At 33.5% G+C, this 22,135-nt stretch overlaps 1 pseudogene; it reads left to right on the top strand.

Annotated features, from left to right (window-relative positions):
- The first annotated feature begins 1,767 nt into the window (after nt 1-1,767).
- On the top strand, nt 1,768-12,210 carry LOC111891052 (pyruvate kinase isozyme G, chloroplastic-like; annotated as a pseudogene).
- Nucleotides 12,211-22,135: the final 9,925 nt, after the last annotated feature.

The raw sequence follows: 22,135 nt of genomic DNA on the forward strand, positions 1-22,135 counted from the left end.
TGAAGGCTCATTACAATAAGTTGTATGTATCGGTATATTATTTCGATGACAAAATCATTTTAAGTAGGGTAGAATTGTAACAACCTAAAACTCCTTTTGTTAATGACGTTAGATTTCTATTTGTCAAATATTAGTGGTTGTAAAGTTATTTCAATTCTAAGTGTATGAATGGAAATAAATTAAAAAAGGAATATTAATTAAGATCTAAAAGAAATAATTGATATTTAATGGGTATGTACTTTAATTAAATGACTTTGTGGGAATTGAAGGTAAATATAATTCATTAAAAGGTTTAAAAAGAAATAAAGGGACTGGATTGACATTAAATGAAACTTTGGATGTAAATTTATCTAGGGTTGGCGTGGAAGGATATTAAAGTTGAATCATGAGGGCCCAATTGTTAAAATCGGGTATAACCTCTAAGGAGTAAGATTGGTCATACTCTTTACGTTCGTTTTTTTGGGTCACGGTTACACTTACAAGCTAAGCCAACTGATCGAATCCTGCTATAATCCTCTTTCTTGTGTCACACATCATAAGCGAAGGAAAAAATCGGCTAGTGATTGAGTAGATAAGAAGGAACAAACCAAGAATAAAGGCAGGAGAGAAGGGATGTTGTCTTGACTCTTGAAGGTATTTTTAAAAATGTGGCAATCGATACTTCCTTCTTGGTAAGCCTATGATTTCCTTTATTATGCAATTCAATATTCAATTAGTGTGAATTAGTTGAATACATTGTCAAATACTTCCAATTTCACATTCATTATCATTATGCTTCCACTCTCAATCTTTGAAGTTTCTTCTTATTAAACTCCATATTTATTAGGTGTATTTTGATGACTTATTGCTGTCAAAATCTTGTTTTGAACATCCTCAAAAGTGTTATTAATCAAGTCCATGAATTGGTCAAAGTTTTAGAATCATTAACTTTTTTTTGCCCCTAAGGAGGGTATTGTAATGCAATATATATATATATATATATATATATATATATATATATATATATATATATATATATACACAAAAAAAGGATACATAAAGCCCCTACACTATACATGAACTGAAAATAAAGCTATAAACTAACATACCCCATCAGTTTGTGTAACGCTCGTAGATTCGGCCTAGACGATTAATATATAATCTTATCTTCTAATAAAACAATAGATTAGATGACACGTGGCACGACCTTAGTCCATCCGTCTTGGCTTTTCCCGCTCATTTCATCTATGTGAAATTCCTACTTTGCCCTTATGCAGTCATTCCGCTCAAATGTTGTAGAACTCGGTGTATTCTTCAATCTCATTACAATCAATCCCACAATATCAACAAATCATATAATCTTTAACCGATCGTCAAGCATAATCCCATTAAATCAGGAAGAGATCACTCCATATCTATTGATCTAAACCCTAATCCTCTCAAACATTCTATGGATTTAGGCTTTACTATATTGAATCGACCACCACCAAGTTCCACCGCCTCCACCTTTTCATCTGGTTTATTTCTCTTTCTCCTTCTTCTCTTTTTCTTTGCATCCTTATTCTTAGACAAAATATGAGTGTACAAGCAAGCTTCAATTTTTTGGTTTTTTTTCTTCTCTCTCTCCCTCCTTCATCGCTTCTCTCTTTCAGGTATGTTTTGATGTGAAGGGTTACTTTGGACTGCTGTGAGCTGATTCCATGCCTTTTTTGGTTCCGCAATCGACAAGCTCCGCCACTTCTTCTATTGTTGCATGTCTCTCTTTTCAGGTTAGGGCTTGCCTCCCCCATGTCGTTGTTTGAAGCAACCAGAACTCCCAAAAGAAACAATCGGAGAATACCTTCATGTTCATCCATAATATGGCGCTTGAGTTACTACATCGTCATCCCTTCCCCTGTATATTTCTACACTCCAAATCTCCATAGGTAATCCAAATAATCTTGAGACTTTGACATCGCTTCCATGTTTGATATTGAATAATGAGAATCAAGCAATCAGTTGTAATTATATGTCGTGCTGATAGTTTTAGGATGAGTGGTAAATTCCGATTAATTTAAGGAAGTAATAGACCAAATAAGGGCATGTAGGCAATTTTACTCTACTTTGACAATCAGTTATATTCCAGATAGCATGAATATGAATATTTTAAAATTATAATTTGATCCCAAAATGATTATATAATAATTAGTAAAAGTGGGTTGGCAAAGAATAGAAAAGGTAAATTAGTCTACTGGAACCGGTAATAATTTACATTAATGAGTTAAAACTTAAAAGTAAATGGAAGTTATTTCATGTTTTTCACTGTGATGTGTTGTTATTTCAGTGGAAGTGTTTGGGGCTCTTACAACTCGGTTATATGAAAGCAACAAGAATTTAATCATTACCACTTTGACCTGTATAAGTGGTCTTGCATCTGCTATGGGGAGCTGCATTTGAGAAGTCAAGCAAGGTCCATTTAATATACCCTCCATCTATGCTTAAGTTTGTAAGTATATGCCTGGTTTATTTAAAAGCAACTAATTTTAATATGCCTTGATATTTCTTGTAGAAACATGTCACATGGAGATCATGCATCACATGAAACAGGGAAGAATGTGGCACACCTTAACGTGTCACATGGAGATCATGCATCACACCAGAACACCATTGATATTGTCAAAGAATACAATGCTCAGTTCAATGAAAAAGTCATAGCTATAATGTTGGATACTAAGGTATGCATTTTGTTTTCATCTCTAAACTATTAAGCCTAGAATCAAAGAGATGAAAAGTACATATAAAAGTATTCCTTCTACTATTTTTCATATGAATCAAATTGCATTAGGGACTTGAGGTCAGAAGTGGAGATGTAGCTAAGCCAATTCTCCTTCGTGAGGGGCAAGAATTTAATTTCGCCATTTAAAAAGGAGTCAGCACAAATAACATTCTTAGTGTAAATTATGATGGCTTTATAAATGATGTTGAACCTGGTGACATACTATTGGTTGATGGTAAGATTACCTCATTTCCACTTCTAAAAAAGATACAACTGAAAAAATTTATAAAATGTTATATAGATATCTGTTGGATTAGTGTCTAAGTCCATAACTATTTTGGTATGTACTTGACCTGATGGTGCATGGTCCTTTTGGGTTGCCTTCACCAAAGCAACTTGATTGGAGAAATGAATAAAGAGAGAGAGAATAATATGATTTATTAATATGTTATAAGAATAATATATTAAAGGAGAAATCATATTTGTTTAATTAATATTGGTCAATAATTAATTAAGAATTAGTTTTGTGATCAAATGTAATTAATTAAACTAGAGGGGCTGATTTGTAATTATGTGATAGTTACAAAATAAGGTAAGAATTATCTTATAAGTATGGTGCACGAATTTAAGGTTGGAAAGCCTTAGAATTCGAGTATGATAAGGATTCAGGGATTATCTTATTGGTTGCTTAATGGATAATCAACTAGATAAGGATAATGACTGAAACCCTATCTCTACACCTATATAAACAACCCCAAGGTCATGAATTCGTGTATCCCTTCCCAAGAAGTCCCAAACACGAATTCTAACCTCCCTCCTCTCTCTATATACCTTCTCCACTTGCTTATGGTGTTTGTAAGCCATTAGAGGAGTGACACTTGTGACTCTCTGCTTTCCAAGGTCAATTCAAGGAGGAATTGGATTGTTGTTGCTATATAACAATCAAGGTATGTTCTTAAACCTATTTACATGTGAATTCTGATTTCCATATGCTAGAATTAGGGTTCAAAGTCTTGGATTCAAAGTATGTACAATAGAGGAACCTAGATCCGAGCTTTAGGGTTTGTATGAGCCATAGGATGTCTTATGACCAAAAACCCATCAGTGGTATCAGAGCCATGATTGGTTTCTATTGTATTGATGCTTGATGTAACTGAAAATCGTGTTTTGGCCTCACTGTTCGACCTGACTCGGCGAGTCACTCTTGGACTCGGCGAGTCAGCCCTACTCGGCGAGTTCCAGAGGGTGACTCGGCGAGTCGGTGCGTCAGACAGTGCTTATCTCGGGATTTCTTGCTGTTTTTGCATTGGGATAATTACCTTATCATCTTAGATTAATATTAATCCGATTATATGATATATTTGACTATAATTTTAATCTAGTTGAAGATATTTATCAATTAATAAGATAATTGTTTCCTTATAAGATAATTGATTAATTATTTTAAGTAAATTGATAAATTATTTTGCAAGAAATCATCAAATATGGATAATTATGTGATTAAATGTTAATTTGAATTATTTGTTATTTGATCCTTGTTGTTGTGAAAAGTTTCATATTTGGCCCTTTAGGTTTTATAGTTTAAATTTGAACCCCAAAAGTTTTGTTGTTTTGAAATTTAAATAGTTGAAACCCTAATGTTTTGAAAAAGGTTTCAAAACTTGCCCTCAAGTTTTGGAATTTAAATTTTGATTAAATAGTTTAATTTTGATGCATATTTAAATTCTAATCCCTAATGTGTTGAAATGTTTCAAAACTTGCCCTCAAGTTTTGGAATTTAAAAGTTGATTAAAAGTTTAATTAGGAATGTTAAATTCTAAAACTCAAGTATAGTTTTGAAAAAGTTCAAATCACACCCTTATGGTTTTATTAACTAATTAAGGTGTTTAATTAAAGAGGTTTAATAAATCCATAAAAGTTTAGGTTTACAATTTAAGTGAATTAAAAGTATAATTGTTAAATTGAACCACCTAATATTTTAAAAGTGTAAAATACACCCTATACTATATATATAACATTAAAAGTCTAACATTATATATATGTATGAGTAAAAGTCAGTCTTACCGTTAGTAGGCCTCATTCACGAAGCTAGTCTATAAGGGGTGTTTAAGGAAATTGCCTATAAAATGGCGATTGAATGGGTATCCACTCTTACCCACCGCACTCTTGACTAGTGGAGGGTCGTTAGCCGAACGGGTAGGATAGGACGAAACCTTCCATTATAAGTATAATGAATTACTAAAGTAACTAAATGTTTTTCGAAATTCCCAATCTTAGTTACTTAGGCAAAAGTGAATTGATGCAATTCCATGAAATTACACTTTGTGCCCTTGCGAAGACGTTAGTGGAGCGTGTGTGGTTAACCGGCACACTAAATGGGTCTAAGCAAAGGTAGCAAAGGGTGACTCAATGTTTGTCATAGTTCGGTGGAGCGTGTGTGGTTTACCGGCACATCGAATAGGTGACTGTAACATGTGACGGCACCATGTAGTTTGCATGGTTATTCACACCCGCTTTGTGATCCTCGGCATCCCAGTCACAAACAAGAGGGGCATATCGAGATATAAACATGTCATTGAAAGTTCAATGTATCTCAAAGGATCTAGGAGTTTTCATAGATTTAAAACTTAAATTTCTTTTTCGTTTTTCATGGTGGAAATTAGTGAATCGTCATTCACTTACCTTCAAATATTATGCAACTAGATTACGGCATCCCTTTTCTAGGTTGTAGCGTATTGTGTTGGGTCCTAGCCTTGGAATTTCATTTGGGTGATTTACTAAGGACTCAATCAATCAACTAACTTGAATTTGTTTTTGTTTTCTCCCGTATTGTAGATGTCAAAGTTCGACAACTATGGTCTTCCCAAATCCCGTGGAACAAGCATTCCACATGAAGATGATATTCCACGATTCGATCAAGGATCAAGAAATCATGCTTCACTTCCTCCTCCTCCTCCAATTATTCTCCCTAACCCACAAGATTGTAAAATTGAAAGGTTCAATATCACTCAAGCCCTTTTGGCAAGTAAACATAAAGAAGGAAAGTCGGTGTGTACACACGTCCTAGGGATGAAGTCGCGCATTGATAGACTAAGAATGATGGGATCCGTTGTTAGTAAAGAGATGGCTGTTGATTGGGTTCTTCAGTCACTTCCCAACTCATATAGTGAGTTCGTAAGAGAGTACTATATGACGAACCACAACGTGACCCTTATAAATCTCACCTATATGCTTATTGCTGCCGAATCAGCAATGGTTTGGCGCAATAGAAAAGCAAAGTTAATTGGTGAATCTGCCTTCAAGACCTCTATGGATATAGACAATGGCAATGAAAGACATGCAATGATCGAAAAGTTTGATCATAAGAGAAAGGCGATGTCTGAAGTAGTTCCATGTGTTATTCCAAAAGAGTCAATTTGCTTTTATTGCCAAGAGAAGGGGCATTGGAGACGAAGTTGCCCTAATTACCTAAGAGATCTAAGAGATGGGAGAGTCAAAGGTATGACTGCGCTTTAGGTAAAAATCCACTATCTAACTCCATTAAGTTCCTATTCATTGATTCTTAATACATGATGTAATAAGATTACATTTGAGTGCTTTGTAGGGTCGGTGAAAAGAAAGGAAGCTTGATAAGAGAGCAAGATGAATCTAATCACAAGAGATGGATCTCGATCGCATGGACTTGAAGATTAGATTTTGAGCTTAGAAATTATGATAGAGTTGTTATGATAGAGTTGTTAGAAATTTTCCTTTTACATAGTTTTCAATGGATTTTGCATTGTAAGGACAAATTTTTCCACTGCTTTTATAAATAAAATAAATTTTGTTTGACTTATTTATTTAAATTGTTTATTTCCTTACAATGAAATCATTATGAAAATCGATGTTTGAATATTTCTACAACGAATGGATATGATTCTTGTTTATGTTATTTATGGAAATGTCAAGAATTTACCAAATAGGGAGAGTTTCTCATCGCCCAAAGTTTCAATCGGACAGAAATTTGGAATCATGAAACTTGGTTGCATGATGAATGAGAAATTCATATTTGGAAATTAGACCAATTCGTTGACAAAGTGTCAAGTGAAGGACTAGGAGATCAAGTACACAAAGTAGTGTGTTGATCAAGTTCACCATAAGAATAACAAAGATATTCGTCATGATTTACTAAAGGCTTAGTAAATATGATTATACTTACAAGATTAAGTGTAATCCTAATTGATTAAAGGGTTTAGATCAATAGTAGAACGAATAAGAAGAATCAAGTAGGCAGAAAGATAAAAGTTTTTCCATTCTAAGAAGAAGGGAGAGTAGCTTTTATGCTTCATGATAGGTCTTAATGATTAAGAACCATATCTCAATTGATCCTCTAAGTGAGTCTTAGTACAATTGTATGTCTAAGAAGAGGAATCAAAGAATTGAAGAAATGGTTAAATCAATAAGTCAATCATACTTCGTTCCAATAACAAGTCTTAAAGTTAAGATTGTGACATTGAGTGAAAAGTATTAAGAAGGTTTATAACTTTCATTAAATGTGGTAAGTTGAGATGTCTTAGATAAGACAAAGACCAACTAGGACCAATTTATGAAGAGTTTTGATAAAAGCTACACTAACTCTTGAATATTTGTTTGTCAAGAAATGTTTTGACAAGAGAATCTTATATGTCAAGGAGTCAGTGGGAGTCTTAATGGTCTTAAAAGGTTTCAAGAACAAATCAAATAAACCTTACCGATCATCACTAGCACACGAGTTGAGGCTTACAACCTGTCGTGTTGACATTATCTTGATTATGTGCCAATCCAATCGAGTTAATTATGCATGTGAGTTCTATGAATTCTCATTTTGAACGCATAAAAGGCAAAGCACTTTAATCAATGAAAGGTACATTGATAGGAAAGGGTGAGCTGCTTAACTACTTGGAAGACATGGTGGGCAGCTGTGCTACCATAAAGGCAAGAAATCAAGATCAAGAAAGTTCGATCCATAAGAGTTTGAATTTGTCGTAAACGTTGGTTTTGAAAAATTCACATGGATAGGAACATTTACACCGTTTAAAATCTAAGTGTCATAAGATTTCCTCCTTCATGAAAATGATTGTGAGGAAATGCTTTCACTAAGAAAGATTTTAAGAAGATAGTGATTGTAAAATTGCATTCTCGAATTCAATTATGGTTACGGCATCCCTTTCCATAATTTGAATTGTAAGGTTTGGCAATTAGTCTTAATTGTTTAGACACACATATGAACTATCGAAGGCAAAGGTGTATAAAGAATCCTTTATAAAAGATTATCAAAGCACTAAGTATTAGAAACATGAACTTAAGAAATTCAATAAGCATTGTTTTCTGAAAGTTAAGATGTTTATGAATACATGTCGAAGCTAGTGGGAGCATAAGTGTTATGTTTTATAATAATCATCAAGATAGTGGGAGCATAAAAGTTATGATTGTATGATTATTAAGGAAAGTATTGCAAGGTTAGCAATATTAATTATAGAAAACAAGAGTCATACTTTGCAAAGTCGCAATAGTTGAAGAGTTGTTTTGCTATAATTAAGGGAGAGAATATTATGCTTCATTTCAAATCTAAAGGTTTAGGTTGAGAAATGTTAATAAATTTAGTCAAAGGTACAAAGTGTGTTCTTAAAATTTCGATTATGATTACGGCATCCCTTTTCACAATCCGAATTTTGAGAACATAGCAAATAAAACATTATGCGTCGTGTCCCACACGCTTCGGGTATAGGATCGATTGCAAATGCTTTAATGTTTGACCATTCTAAAATTTTCCAAATGTCGAGCGCATTTAGAGGGAAAAGGGACGAGAATTGGTTTTGACTAAAATAATTAAACAACTATCAAAGGACAATCCAAGTTCGACGAGGATTGGTCGCTTGTGAGTAGTTGGAGTATAGTATTGGAAAATATGGAAATGTTTTCATAATGGATGGACCATATCGACATCATTACGAATAAATAAGATTCTATTAAGAATGAGTTATCATATGGAACATATGGAAGTGTGTCCATATTGGGAATTGAATATTGAGAAATCTATGACTAGATTAGAAACTTCTATGCAAAAGGATGTTCAAAGAAAGTACTTTGAGTAAGAGACATCACATCTATGGAATTGTCTTGTAACAATCTCCGATAGAAGATTTTGTAATATCATTGGCAATAGTCTTTGTGACTTTGGTGCAGTGACATTACGAAAGGATAAGTTGCATAGAATGTTAGAATCTAGCATAATCTATAAGAAGCAAGAATTTGATATTCTTTCACTTATGAAAAGGATTTGGAGTTGTGAAATGAGAAGGATTGGAAATTTGTTCAATGTGATCTATTTCACAAAGTAAGAACCATAGGTAAACATTGTGTGAATGCTAGGAGCATGAGACAAGTGTTGTAATTCAAGTAAGAAGTTGATTACCCGAAACGACAAATAATGAGTAATCAATATGGTGATAAATAAAAGGTGTTTTATTTATGCTCAAAGGGTTGAGGCCATATGGGATTAGTATTATTCTTGTGTTTCACATTTGCATGTTTTGACTTCCAGAATAATTGAGTTTATTAAGAATAATCGAATTATTCAAACGGGCCACAGTCGTTCATATGTTGGAAGTAGACATGAATGAAGGCTGTCGTGAATTGGTGTGTGGATTGTCTAAAAGAGTATTAGACATAAGCAAATGTTTGCTGCAACGTTCATGAGTGCTTATGAATGTGATTTGAGCATTAGATTAGACCCACGCTCACTTGGATCACTCCGTGGATTGTATCACGAGTGATTGGTGAGACGATAACATCTTATATTCTTGAAACCGAGATGTGTGAGTTGTATCTTGCAAATCGGTTGCACATTGATAATATGTAAACGCACCAGTAACTTGGTGTTATAAAACATATTGTTGTGTGTGATTCGGTGCGTGAGTACAAGCAAGCATTGTATCAAAGTTTATCCGTTCCTTTTATTCAAAGTAGAATAAAAGCGATATCTTTGGGCCCCTCGATGGTTTAGTGATGACAAACGTAAATGCTCGGCCGGCCTAGGGCTAATTTGATTTGTTCAATTAGTCAGTCGTCATAAATCAGAAATCGAGAAGTAGTACAAAGAGAATGATTAGAAATCATTTCTCATGTGATATCTAGAATGGAGGAATATATGATCCCTTATCTAAGGACACGCGTATTTGATATGATCAGAGTTGACAGCGGCTTTGGAAAGCTACGATTGCAGATCGGGATCTGAAGTCATACGCATAATAGTTATTAGACTTATCCAAGTGGAAGACTATTGGATTAGTGTCTAAGTCCATAACTATTTTGGTATGTACTTGACCCGATGGTGCATGGTCCTTTTGGGTTGCCTTCACCAAAGCAACTTGATTGGAGAAATGAATAAAGAGAGAGAGAATAATATGATTTATTAATATGTTATAAGAATAATATATTAAAGGAGAAATCATATTTGTTTAATTAATATTGGTCAATAATTAATTAAGAATTAGTTTTGTGATCAAATGTAATTAATTAAACTAGAGGGGCTGATTTGTAATTATGTGATAGTTACAAAATAAGGTAAGAATTATCTTATAAGTATGGTGGACGAATTTAAGGTTGGAAAGCCTTAGAATTCGAGTATGATAAGGATTCAGGGATTATCTTATTGGTTGCTTAATGGATAATCAACTAGATAAGGATAATGACTGAAACCCTATCTCTACACCTATATAAACAACCCCAAGGTCATGAATTCGTGTATCCCTTCCCAAGAAGTCCCAAACACGAATTCTAACCTCCCTCCTCTCTCTATATACCTTCTCCACTTGCTTATGGTGTTTGTAAGCCATTAGAGGAGTGACACTTGTGACTCTCTGATTTCCAAGGTCAATTCAAGGAGGAATTGGATTGTTGTTGCTATATAACAATCAAGGTATGTTCTTAAACCTATTTACATGTGAATTCTGATTTCCATATGCTAGAATTAGGGTTCAAAGTCTTGGATTCAAAGTATGTACAATAGAGGAACCTAGATCCGAGCTTTAGGGTTTGTATGAGCCATAGGATGTCTTATGACCAAAAACCCATCAATATCCCCATGTATAAAGGTGCTTTTTTTCTTTTTCTTGAAGGGGGGATGATTTCATTGGGTGTTAAATCCAAGACTGGAGATTTAGTAAAATGTGAAGTAATTGATGGTGGAGAATTGAAATCAAGGAGACATCTTAACGTGCATTCAAAAAGTGCAACTTTACATTCAATAACGGGTTTACTTTCATCCTATTTTACAATTAGTTTAAAACTATTTGTTACTTTTATTGAATTATGAATTTGATTCCATTTACAGATAAAGATTGGGAAGATATAAAGTTTGGAGTGGATAACGAAGTAGATTTCTATGTTGTCTCGTTTGTGAAGGATGCTGAAGTGGTTCATGAGCTGAAAGATTATCTAAAAAGTAAGGTTTCTTTGTAAATTATAAAATAATATTTCCTTTTTTTTAACTAAGCTTCTAGAAAATGTATTCTGCAGGATGCAATGCAAATGTTCGTGTGATTGTAAAAATCGAAAGTGTAGACTCAATTGTCAATCTTCCTTCCATACTTTCTGCATCTGATGGGGTTAGCATTTTAATTTCAATGATTTGATTTAACTCCATTAATATTATTGTTATTATTAATATTAAGTTTTAAATATTCATGTATTAAGGCAATGGTTGCGCGTGGTGACCTTGGAGCAAAGCTTCCAATTGAAGAAGTTCCTTTATTGCAGGTAAACTTGATTTTAATAAATAATAACCTTGAATATTTGTTGCTAAATTTACATAATTTTATAATTGATTGTTGTTTAATAAATAGGAAGATATTATTAGAAGGTGTCAAAAGTTGCAAAAACCAGTTATAGTAGCAACAAACATGTTAGAAAGCATGATTGATCATCCAACTCCAACAAGAGCTGAAGTTTTTGACATTGCAATAGCAGTAAGACAAGGTGCTGATGTTGTCATGCTTTCAGGTGAAACTGATCATGGAAAGTAAGTTTTTTGGATTTATTATTAATATCATCAATTTTATTATCTGTATTTTACTAAATCATTAATGTATTTTTAACATTCAACCTTATCTCAGTTTTCCACTAAAAGCTGTGAAAGTTATGCACACCGTGGCATTAAGAATCGAGTCAAGTTCGCAAGTCAACTTGAACTCGGTTTCTCTTTCGCGTCACTTGGCGTACAAGGTATGCACTAATAGATTAATATTTGAAATTTGGAATGGGAGGGTAAAATGGTCATTGAGTGTATTTTATAAATATTGTAGAGCCATATGGGTGAAATTTTTGCCTTCCATGCTGCAACAATAGCCAACACTGTTGCTACTCCTATCATTGTCTTCACAAGAACATGATCAATGGCTATGATTTTAAGCCATTTTCACCCTTCCTCAACTATCGTTGACTTTACAAATGAGTGAGTCTAAATAATTTACCTAAACAAACAGTAGGGACCTTCCGAGTTAAAAAATAAGTTAGGGACTAAACACACAAATTACCCTAAACCATAGGAACCATTCGTGCAATTTACTCTTGAAGAATTTACCTAATAGTAGTATCTTTAACCTTTGTGTATAAACCGACGACTTTTAGTTTTCTTGGAAGGAAGAACAATATAGGTGAGATGATTTGGTGCAATAAGAAGAACCAAGGGTATTAAGGTCTTTATGGGGATTTGTCAATTGTAGTAGGTATACTCAAAACTATATAGAACATCTTGACAATGGTTGGCAAGGGGAAAATGTTTTATGTTGTAAAACATAATTGGATGATCAAATAAGCAAAACAAAAGTGTATTCACCAATATAGTAAGTTAACCTTACTATATAGTTATCAATTCATAAGCAAGTTGAAACCTGTAAATGCTAGCCACGAACTTTTATGAGTTTTATGAATAATTAGTATTATATATGATTAAAAAGCTATAATATCAAATACTAATGTATGTTTTTTTCTAAAAAAAATAGTAATAAGTTGTATCATTAGAAAATATCTTTTAGATGATTTTTGATTATTTGACATGTTCCAATTGTTTGATAAATTGCAAGTAAAACATAATATATCTTGGGCATCTTTTGGCCAGAAAATTGAAATTTCTTAGCTAATGGGCAACTTAAGTTTGTTATTTTATTTATTAATGATAAATCCAACACATTAGTATTTGAAATTACATGTTTAGTTTATATAGGAACATACTTTCTTAATGATACAAATTACAAAGTTAATAAAAAAAGACAATATTAGGATTCATAAGTTTTTCAAAATTATTGATATATTATTTTATTACATAATCTATTTTTTTCCATTTAAAATTGACACCCGTGGATTCAACGGGTTTTAACCTAATAATCAATAAAACAAACTTTTGATAAAAGATTATTTAGGGAAAATAATCTAAACAAAAGTCATAGTAGTCGATAAACGGGAGGATACATATAGAGAACATCGAAATCTGATTTCATAAGAGAAAGTTTTGATTTTTTAAAATATTCACTATAGTTGTATTAGAATAGAAACATAAATTAAGATCGGTTGATTGTTAAAAAAAAAAAAACACAATCTAAACAAGAGTTGAAGATCTCATCAATATCCATCCGTCGATATAAAGACAGTCGAGAACGGATATCGTACGAGAGAGTTATGAATTTTTAACAGACTTTAGCAGTCTAAGTCTGTTAAAAGTATAATTTTGAAAATAAATTGAAAATTAGCTGACAAAGTCTAAATGAAAGTTGTAGATCTTGTCAATAGTTATGCGTGTACATAAAAATACACGAAGCTCGCACGGAGAATATGCGCATTTTTAAAGAAAATAAGACTTTTCGCGCGCAGCCGCACGGCTATACAAGAGCTGTGGCGTGCACTGACACTCATCTAAAAATTTGCCATGTGTCAAGCAGTGACTGAAGCCACGTTACCCTTCCCCAACCAAGTGCACGGTACACACCAACCATACGTGCAGTGTGTAGTCAGATCAGCCCTATATATACGTTCGATATGCATCTCATTTTCTCACACTATTCTCCTAGAATCCTCTAGAATACCTTCTACGCTCTTGTCCCGATACTTTCTAGTTTCCAGCTACTTTAGCGAGGGCTTGGAACGTCTGATATATTATGCAATTGCGACAAGTGTCACCGGTCAGTGGTTGTAAAAGAACTCGAAAAATGATAAGTATCTAAACACAAGGCTTAGAATCACGGTATATAAGAGGAAATAGTCCAAAATATACGCAAATTGCATTATTAAGTGCGCAAAAAGTTGCGTTAACTAGTATAAATGGGTAACATATTAAGAAAGTAGGTTACGAAGCTATTTCAAGGAATAGAAACTTTATAAAAATATAACTTCAATTGGAGGAGTTATGATTTTTGTAAAAAGTAATATCATTCACGTAAATAAAATTAAAAACATCAAAATAGTACTAAGAGATTGGTTATATTTTGGCTAAAACCATTAAAATGAAAGTTCTAGTGCTCCCCGAAATAAGAACTTAGAGGCAACGAAGGCCAAAAACGGAGTAAGTACTACACAAATATATAAAGAGTGTAAGAAACAAAATTCATATAAAAAATATATTAACTTTTATAAAATATTAATCGTGTGAGCGTAATGCACGCCACACACGACACACATGTCTAACACCCAGATTCGTTGAGATACAAGAGACGTGGACTATCAGGAAAGTTACACGTTACAACTTCTGAATGGAGCCAGGAAGCCCGTGTATGACGCGCATAGATATTTGTGTCGCGCACATGCCAAAAATCGACCCTATAAATAGACCTTCACTTCTCCAAATCTTCACACCTCAAACTCTTTCGCTTTCTCTCTAAATTGATATGGAATCCTCTCCTCCTCCCGAGATGGTTGGAAGTTTCGATGTGTTAACTTGAGTCTTTCAAATCACGCTGTTAAGGTGCGTTTCACGGCCCATTTTTATTGTTTTCAAATGTTGTATGGGTGGAATACATGCTATAAAACTATTTCAACGATTTTACAAAAAATTATTTCTTGTAATATAGCAGTAGTTTTTAAACTTAATGCAACATTAGTATAATACTATGTTTGTTAGTTACCTTGCCTAAGTTTTAAGAAAGATATTATGCCTAGTCATTATAATGCCTAATGTGACATCCCGAAATTTTGGTCAAAGACTGTGAATGGTCAGGTTCATAGTAAATCTCTTGGTAATTTGACTCATTGAGTTTTAGTGCAACTAATGTAAAATAAATGAGTTATTTCAGCTATCATGAGATACCAGATGGTATCTTACTTGCAAATATAGAATCTGACAATCAAATCAAATAGCTCAAACTGCAACTTTAGGAATGCATCTGAAAAACTGAAATTTCATATTAAGCCATTGTGAGCAATACAAACACTCTAGTTTTGCAGTACGTATTTCCCTGATTTCCGAAAATATAAAGAACATCCAAAACAAAGTTTGTATGCAAAAGATATGACCATTTTAAAAATCCAAAACAAGTATACTACTGATTTTCTTAAAACTGCTAAAACTATTTATATCCGTTGAGGGCCTTGCACACCTCAAATGGAAATTTTGAAAGAAATTTTGGACTCAAGCTATAGCTTAATATTTAATTTCACATTTGAAATATTTTTATAAAAATATTTGTAAAAGTTAAAAAAATCAGACGTTTTCAAATTATTAATCGCGAAACCTTAAACGATTAATTTCAACATAATTTCTATTATTGGTAATGTATTACGGAAAAATATAGGAATCCAAACCAATTGTAGTGGATTTTTACGAGAGGAATAGTCCAACACTCAATAATTTCGTAAACAACTATATATATGTATGTATATACGGGTATTAACATGTGTCATGATCAATTACATTGATGGGTTTTGGTCATAAGACATCCTATGTGCTCATACAAACCCTAATGCTTGGATCTAGGTTTCTCTATTGTACATGCTTTGAATCCAAGACTATGAACCCTAATTCTAGCATAAGGAAATCAATATCAACATATAATTAGGTTTAAGAACATACCTTGATTGTTATATAGCAATAACAATCCAATTCCTCCTTAAATTGACCTTGGAAAGCTGAGAGTCACAAGTGTCACTCCTCTAATGGCTTACAAACACCATAAGCAAGTGGAGAAGGTATAAAGAGAGAGGAGGGAGGTTAGAATTCGTCCTTAGGACCTCTTGGGAAGGGTTAGACGAATTCCTAAGCCCTAGGGGGTTTATATAGGTGTAAAGATTAAGGTTTTAGTCCTTATCCTTATCTAGTTGCTTGTCCACCAAGCAACCATAAGATAAGTCCTAGAAACCCTTATCCTAGTCGAATTCTAAGGGATTTACACCTCAAATTCGTTCACCATATATATAAGATAATCCTTACCTTATTTTGTAACTATCATATAATTACAATTCAGCCCCTCTAGTTTAATTAATTACACTTGATCACAAAATTAATTCTTAAATAATTATTGACCAATATTAATTAAACAAATATGATTTCTCCTTTAATATGTTATTCTTATAACATATTAACAAATCATAATAACCTCTCTCTCTTTATTTATTTCTCCAATCAAGTTGCTTTGGTGAAGGCAACCCAAAAGGACCATGCACCATCGGGTCAAGTACATACCAAAATAGTTATGGACTTAGACACTAATCCAACAGTCTCCCACTTGGATAAGTCTAACAACTATTATGCGTATGACTTCGGATCCCGATCTGCAATCGTAGCTTTCCAAAGCCGCTGTCAACTCTGATCATATCAAATACGCATGTCCTTAGATAAGGGATCATATATTCCTCCATTCTAGATATCATATGAGATATGATTTCAAATCATTCTCTTTGTACTATATCTCGATTCCCGATTTATGACGACTGACTAATTGAACAAATCAAATTAGCGCTAGCCCGGCCGAGCATTTACGTTTGTCATCATAAAACCATCGAGGCGCCCAAAGATATCACTTTTATCCTACTTTGAATAAAAGGAACGGATAAACTTTGATACAATGCTTGCTTGCACTCACTAACCAAATCACACACAACAATATGTTTTATAACACCAAGTTACTGGTGCGTTTACATATTATCAACGTGTAACCGATTCGCAAGATACAACTCACACATCTCGGTTTCAAGAATATAAGATGTTATCGTCTCACCAATCACTCGTGATACAATCCATGGAGTGATCCAAGTGAGCGTGGGTCTAATCCAATGCTCAAATCACATTCATAAGCACTCATGAACGTTGCAGCAAACATTTACTTATGTCTAATACTCTTTTAGACAATCCACACACCAATTCACGACAGTCTTCATTCATATCTACTTCCAACATATGAACGACTGCGGCCCGTTCGAATAATTCGATTATTCTTAATAAACTCAATTATTCTGGAAGTCAAAACATGCAAAGTGAAACACAAGAATAATACTAATCCCATATGACCTCAAACCTTTGAGTATAAATAAAACACCTTTAATTTATCACCATATCGATTACTCATTATTTGTCGTTTTGGTTAATCAACTTCTTACTTGAATTCCAACACTTGTTCCATGCTCCTAGCATGCACACAATGTTTACCTATGGTTCTTACTTTGTGAAATAGACAAATTGAACACATTTCCAATCATTCTCATTTTACAACTCCAAATCCTTTTCCATAAGTGTAAGAATATCAAATTCTTGCTACTTATAGAATATGCTAGATTCTAACACTTTATGCAATGATCCTTTCGTAATGTCACTGCACCAAAGTCACAAAGACTATTGCCAATGATATTACAAAGTCCTCTATCGGAGATTGTTACAAGACAATTCCTTAGATATGATGTCTCTCACTCAAAGTACATTCCTTTGAACATCCTTTTGCATAAAAGTTTCTAATCTAGACATAGATTTTCAATATTCAATTCCCAATATGGACACACTTCCATATGTTCCATATGACAACTCATTCTTAATAGAATCTTATCTATTCGTAATGATGTCGATACGGTCCATCCAATATGGAAACATTTCCATATTTTTCAATACTATACTTCCAACTACTCACAAGCGACCAATCCTCGTCGAACTTTGGGTTGTCCTTTGATAGTTGTTTAATTATTTTAGTCAAAACCAATTCTAGTCCTTTTTCCCTCTAAATGCACTTGACATTTGGAAAATTTTAGAATGGTCAAACATTAAAGCATTTGCAATCGATCCTATACCCGAAGCATATGTGACACGACGCATAATGTTTTATTTGCTATGTTCTCAAAATTCGAATAGTGAAGAGGGATGCCATAATCATAATCGAAATTTTAAGAACACACTTTGTACCTTTGACTAAATTTTATTAACACTTCTCAACCTAAACCTTTAGATTTGAAATGAAGCATAATATTCTCTCCCTTAATTATAGCAAAACAACTCTTCAACTATTGCGACTTTGCAAAGTATGACTCTTGTTTTCTATAATTAATATTGCTAACCTTGCAATATTTTCCTTAATAATCATACAATCATAACTTTTATGCTCCCACTATTTTGATGATTATTATAAAACATAACACTTTATGCTCCCACTAGCTTCGACATGTATTCATAAACATCTTAACTTTCAGAAAACAATACTTATTGAATTTCTTAAGTTCATGTTTCTAATACTTAGTGCTTTGATAATCCTTTATCAATGCTTCTTGAACTTATACACCTTTGCCTTCGATAGTTCATATGTGTGTCTAAACAATTAAGACTAATTGCCAAACCTCACAATTCAAATTATGGAAAGGGATGTCGTAACCGTGATTGAATTTGAGAATGCAATTTTACAATCACTATCTTCTTAAATCTTTCTTAGTGAAAGCATTTCCTCACAATCATTTTCATGAAGGAGGAAATCTTATGACACTTAGATTTGAGCGGTGTATGTGTTCCTATCCATGTGAATTTGTCAAAACCAAAGTTTACGACAAATTCAAACTCTTATGGATCGAACTTTCTTGATCTCGATTTCTTGCCTTTATGGTAGCGCAGCTGCCTACCATGTCTTCCAAGTAGTTAAGCAGCTCACCCTTTCCTATCAATGTACCTTTCATTGATTAAGGTGCTTTGCCTTTTATGCGTTCCAAATGAGAACTCATAGAACTCACATGCATAATTAACTCGATTGGATTGGCACAGAATCAAAATAATGTCAACACGATAGGTTGTAAACCTCAACTCGTGTGCTAGTGATGATCGATAAGGTTTATTTGATTTGTTCTTGAAACCTTTCAAGACCATTAAGACTCCCACTGACTCCTTGACATATATGATTCTCTTGTCAATAAACATTTCTTGACAAACAAATATTCAAGAGTTAGTGTAGTTTTTATCAAAACACTTCATAAATTTGTCATAGTTGGTCTTTGTCTTATCCAAGACATCACAACTTTCCACATTTAATGAAAGTTACAAACCTTCTTAATACCTTTCACTCAATGTCACAATCTTAACTTTAAGACTTGTTATTGGAACGAAGTATGATTGACTTATTGATTTAACCATTTCTTCAATCCCTGATTCCTCTTCTTAAACATACAATTGTACTAAGACTTACTTAGAGGATCAATTGAGACATGGTTCTTAATCATTAAGACCTATCATAAAGCATAAAAGCTACTCTCCCTTCTTCTTAGAATGGAGAAACTTTTATCTTTCTGCCTTCTTGATTCTTCTTATTCGTTCTGCTATTGATTTAAACTTTTTCAATCAACTAAGAATTACACTTAATATTATAAGTATAATCATATTTACTAAACCTTTAGTAAATCATGACGAATATCTTGTTACTCTTATGGTGGACTTGATCAACACGCAACTTTGTGTATTCGATCTCCAAGTCCTTCACTTGACACTTTGTCAATGAATTAGTCTAATTTCCAAATATGAAATTTCTCATTCATCGTGCAACCAAGATGCATGATTCCAAGTTTCTGTCCAATTGAAACTTGGGCGATGAGAAACTCTCCCTATTTGGTAAATTCTCGACTTTCCATAAATAACATAATAAGAACCAAATTCATTATTTCTAATAATAGAAACATTTTAACATCAATTTTTCATACATGCCATTGTAAGGATAAATAAATAAAATTTAAAATCAAAATTTATTTTATTGTGGAAAAATTTGTCCTTACAATGCAACTCATTGAAAAACTTATGCTAATACATCTTTCTTAGCAATCTAATTATAACTCTAAGTAGTAGCACAAGAATCTAATCTTCGAGAAATGCGATCGAAATCCATTCCTTTACGGTTAGATTTTGCTCACTTCTTCCCTTAAGCTCCCTTTCTATTCTTCGATCCTACAAAACATCAATTGTAATCTTATTACATTATGTATTAAGAATCTAGAATAGAAGCTTAAAAGAGTTAGTAAATGGATTTTACCTATATTAGAGCCATACGTTTCGACTCTCCCATCTCTTAGATCTCTTAGGTAAATGGGGCAGTTTCGTCTCCAATGCCCCTTCTCTTGGCAATAAAAGCAAATTGACTCTTTTGGAACAGGACATGGAACTACTTCAGACATCGTCTTTCGCTTATGATCAAACTTTTCGATCATTGCATGTCTTTCATTGCCATTGTCTATATCCATAGAGGTCTTTAAGGCAGATTCACCAATCAACTTTGCTTTTCTATTGCGCCAAATCATTGCTGATTCGGCAGCAATGAGCATATAGGTGAGATCTATAAGGTTCACGTCGTAGTTCATTATATAGTACTCTCTTACGAACTCACTATATGAGTTGGGAAGTGACTGAAGAACCCAATCAACAGCCATTTCCTCACAGACAACGGATCCCAACATTCTTAACCTATCAATGTGTGACATCATCCCTAGGACGTGTGCACACACCGACTTTCCTTCTTTATTTTTACTTGCCAAAAGGGCTTGAGTGATCTTGAAATTTTCAAGCCTTTGAACTTGTGGGTTAGGGAGAATAATTGGAGGAGGAGGAGGAGGAAGTGAAGCATGATCTCTTGTTCCTCGATCGAATCGTGGAATATCATCTTCATGTGGAATGCTTGTTCCACGGGATTTGGGAAGACCATAGTTGTCGAACTTTGACATCTACAAAACGGGAGAAAAATGAATTCAAGTTAGTTGATAGATTGAGTCCTTAGCAAATCACCCAAATGAGATACTAAGGCTAGGACCCAACACAATATTCTACAACTCGGGAGAGGGATGCCGTAACCCTAATTGGAGAATATTTGAAGGTAAGTGAATGACGATTCACTAATTTCCACCACGAAAAACGAAAAAGAATTTAAGTTTTAAATCTATGAAAACTCCTAGATCCTTTGAGATTCATTTAACTTTCAATGGCATGTTTAAATCTCGATATGCCCCTCTTGTTTGTGACTGGGATGCCGAGGATCACAAAGCGGGTGTAAATAACCATGCAAACTACATGGTGCCCTCACATGTTACAGTCACCTATTCGATGTACTGGTAAACCACACACGCTCCACCGAACTATGAAAAATATTGAGTCACCCTTTGCTACCTTTGCTTAGACCCATTTAGTGTGCCGGTTAACCACACACGCTCCACTAACGTCTTCGCAAGGGCACAAAGTGTAATTTCATGGAATTGCATCAATTCACTTTTGCCTAAGTAACTAAGATTGGGAATTGTATGAAAACATTTAGTTACTTTAGTAATTCATTATACTTATAATGGAAGGTTTCGTCCTATCCTACCCGTTCGGCTAACGACCCTCCACTAGTCAAGAGTGCGGTGGGTAAGAGTGGATACCCATTCAATCGCCATTTTATAGGCAATTTCCTTAAACACCCCTTATAGACTAGCTTCGTGAATGAGGCCTACTAACGGTAAGACTGACCTTTAGTTATACATATATATAATGTTAGACTTTTAATGTTATATATAGTATAGGGTGTATTTTATAACTTTTAAAATACTATGTGGTTAACTATAACACTTATACTTTTAATTAAATGGTTAACCTAAACTTTTATGGATTTATTAAATCTCTTTTAATTATACACCTTAATTAATTAATAAAACCATAAGGGTGTATTTGAACTTTTTCAAAACTAGGGTTTTAGAATTTAACATTCCTAATTAACTTTTAATCAACTTTTAAATTCCAAAACTTGAGGGCAAGTTTTGAAACATTTTAACAAATTAGGGTTTAGAATTTAAATATGCATCAAAATTAAACTATTTAATCAAAATTTAAATTCCAAAACTTGAGGGCAAGTTTTGAAACCTTTTTCAAAACATTAGGGTTTCAACTATTTAAATTTCAAAACAACAAAACTTTTGGGTTCA

The sequence above is a fragment of the Lactuca sativa genome, chromosome 7 (assembly GCF_002870075.4).
Source record: "Lactuca sativa cultivar Salinas chromosome 7, Lsat_Salinas_v11, whole genome shotgun sequence".
In the NCBI taxonomy this organism is placed as follows: Eukaryota; Viridiplantae; Streptophyta; class Magnoliopsida; order Asterales; family Asteraceae; genus Lactuca; species Lactuca sativa.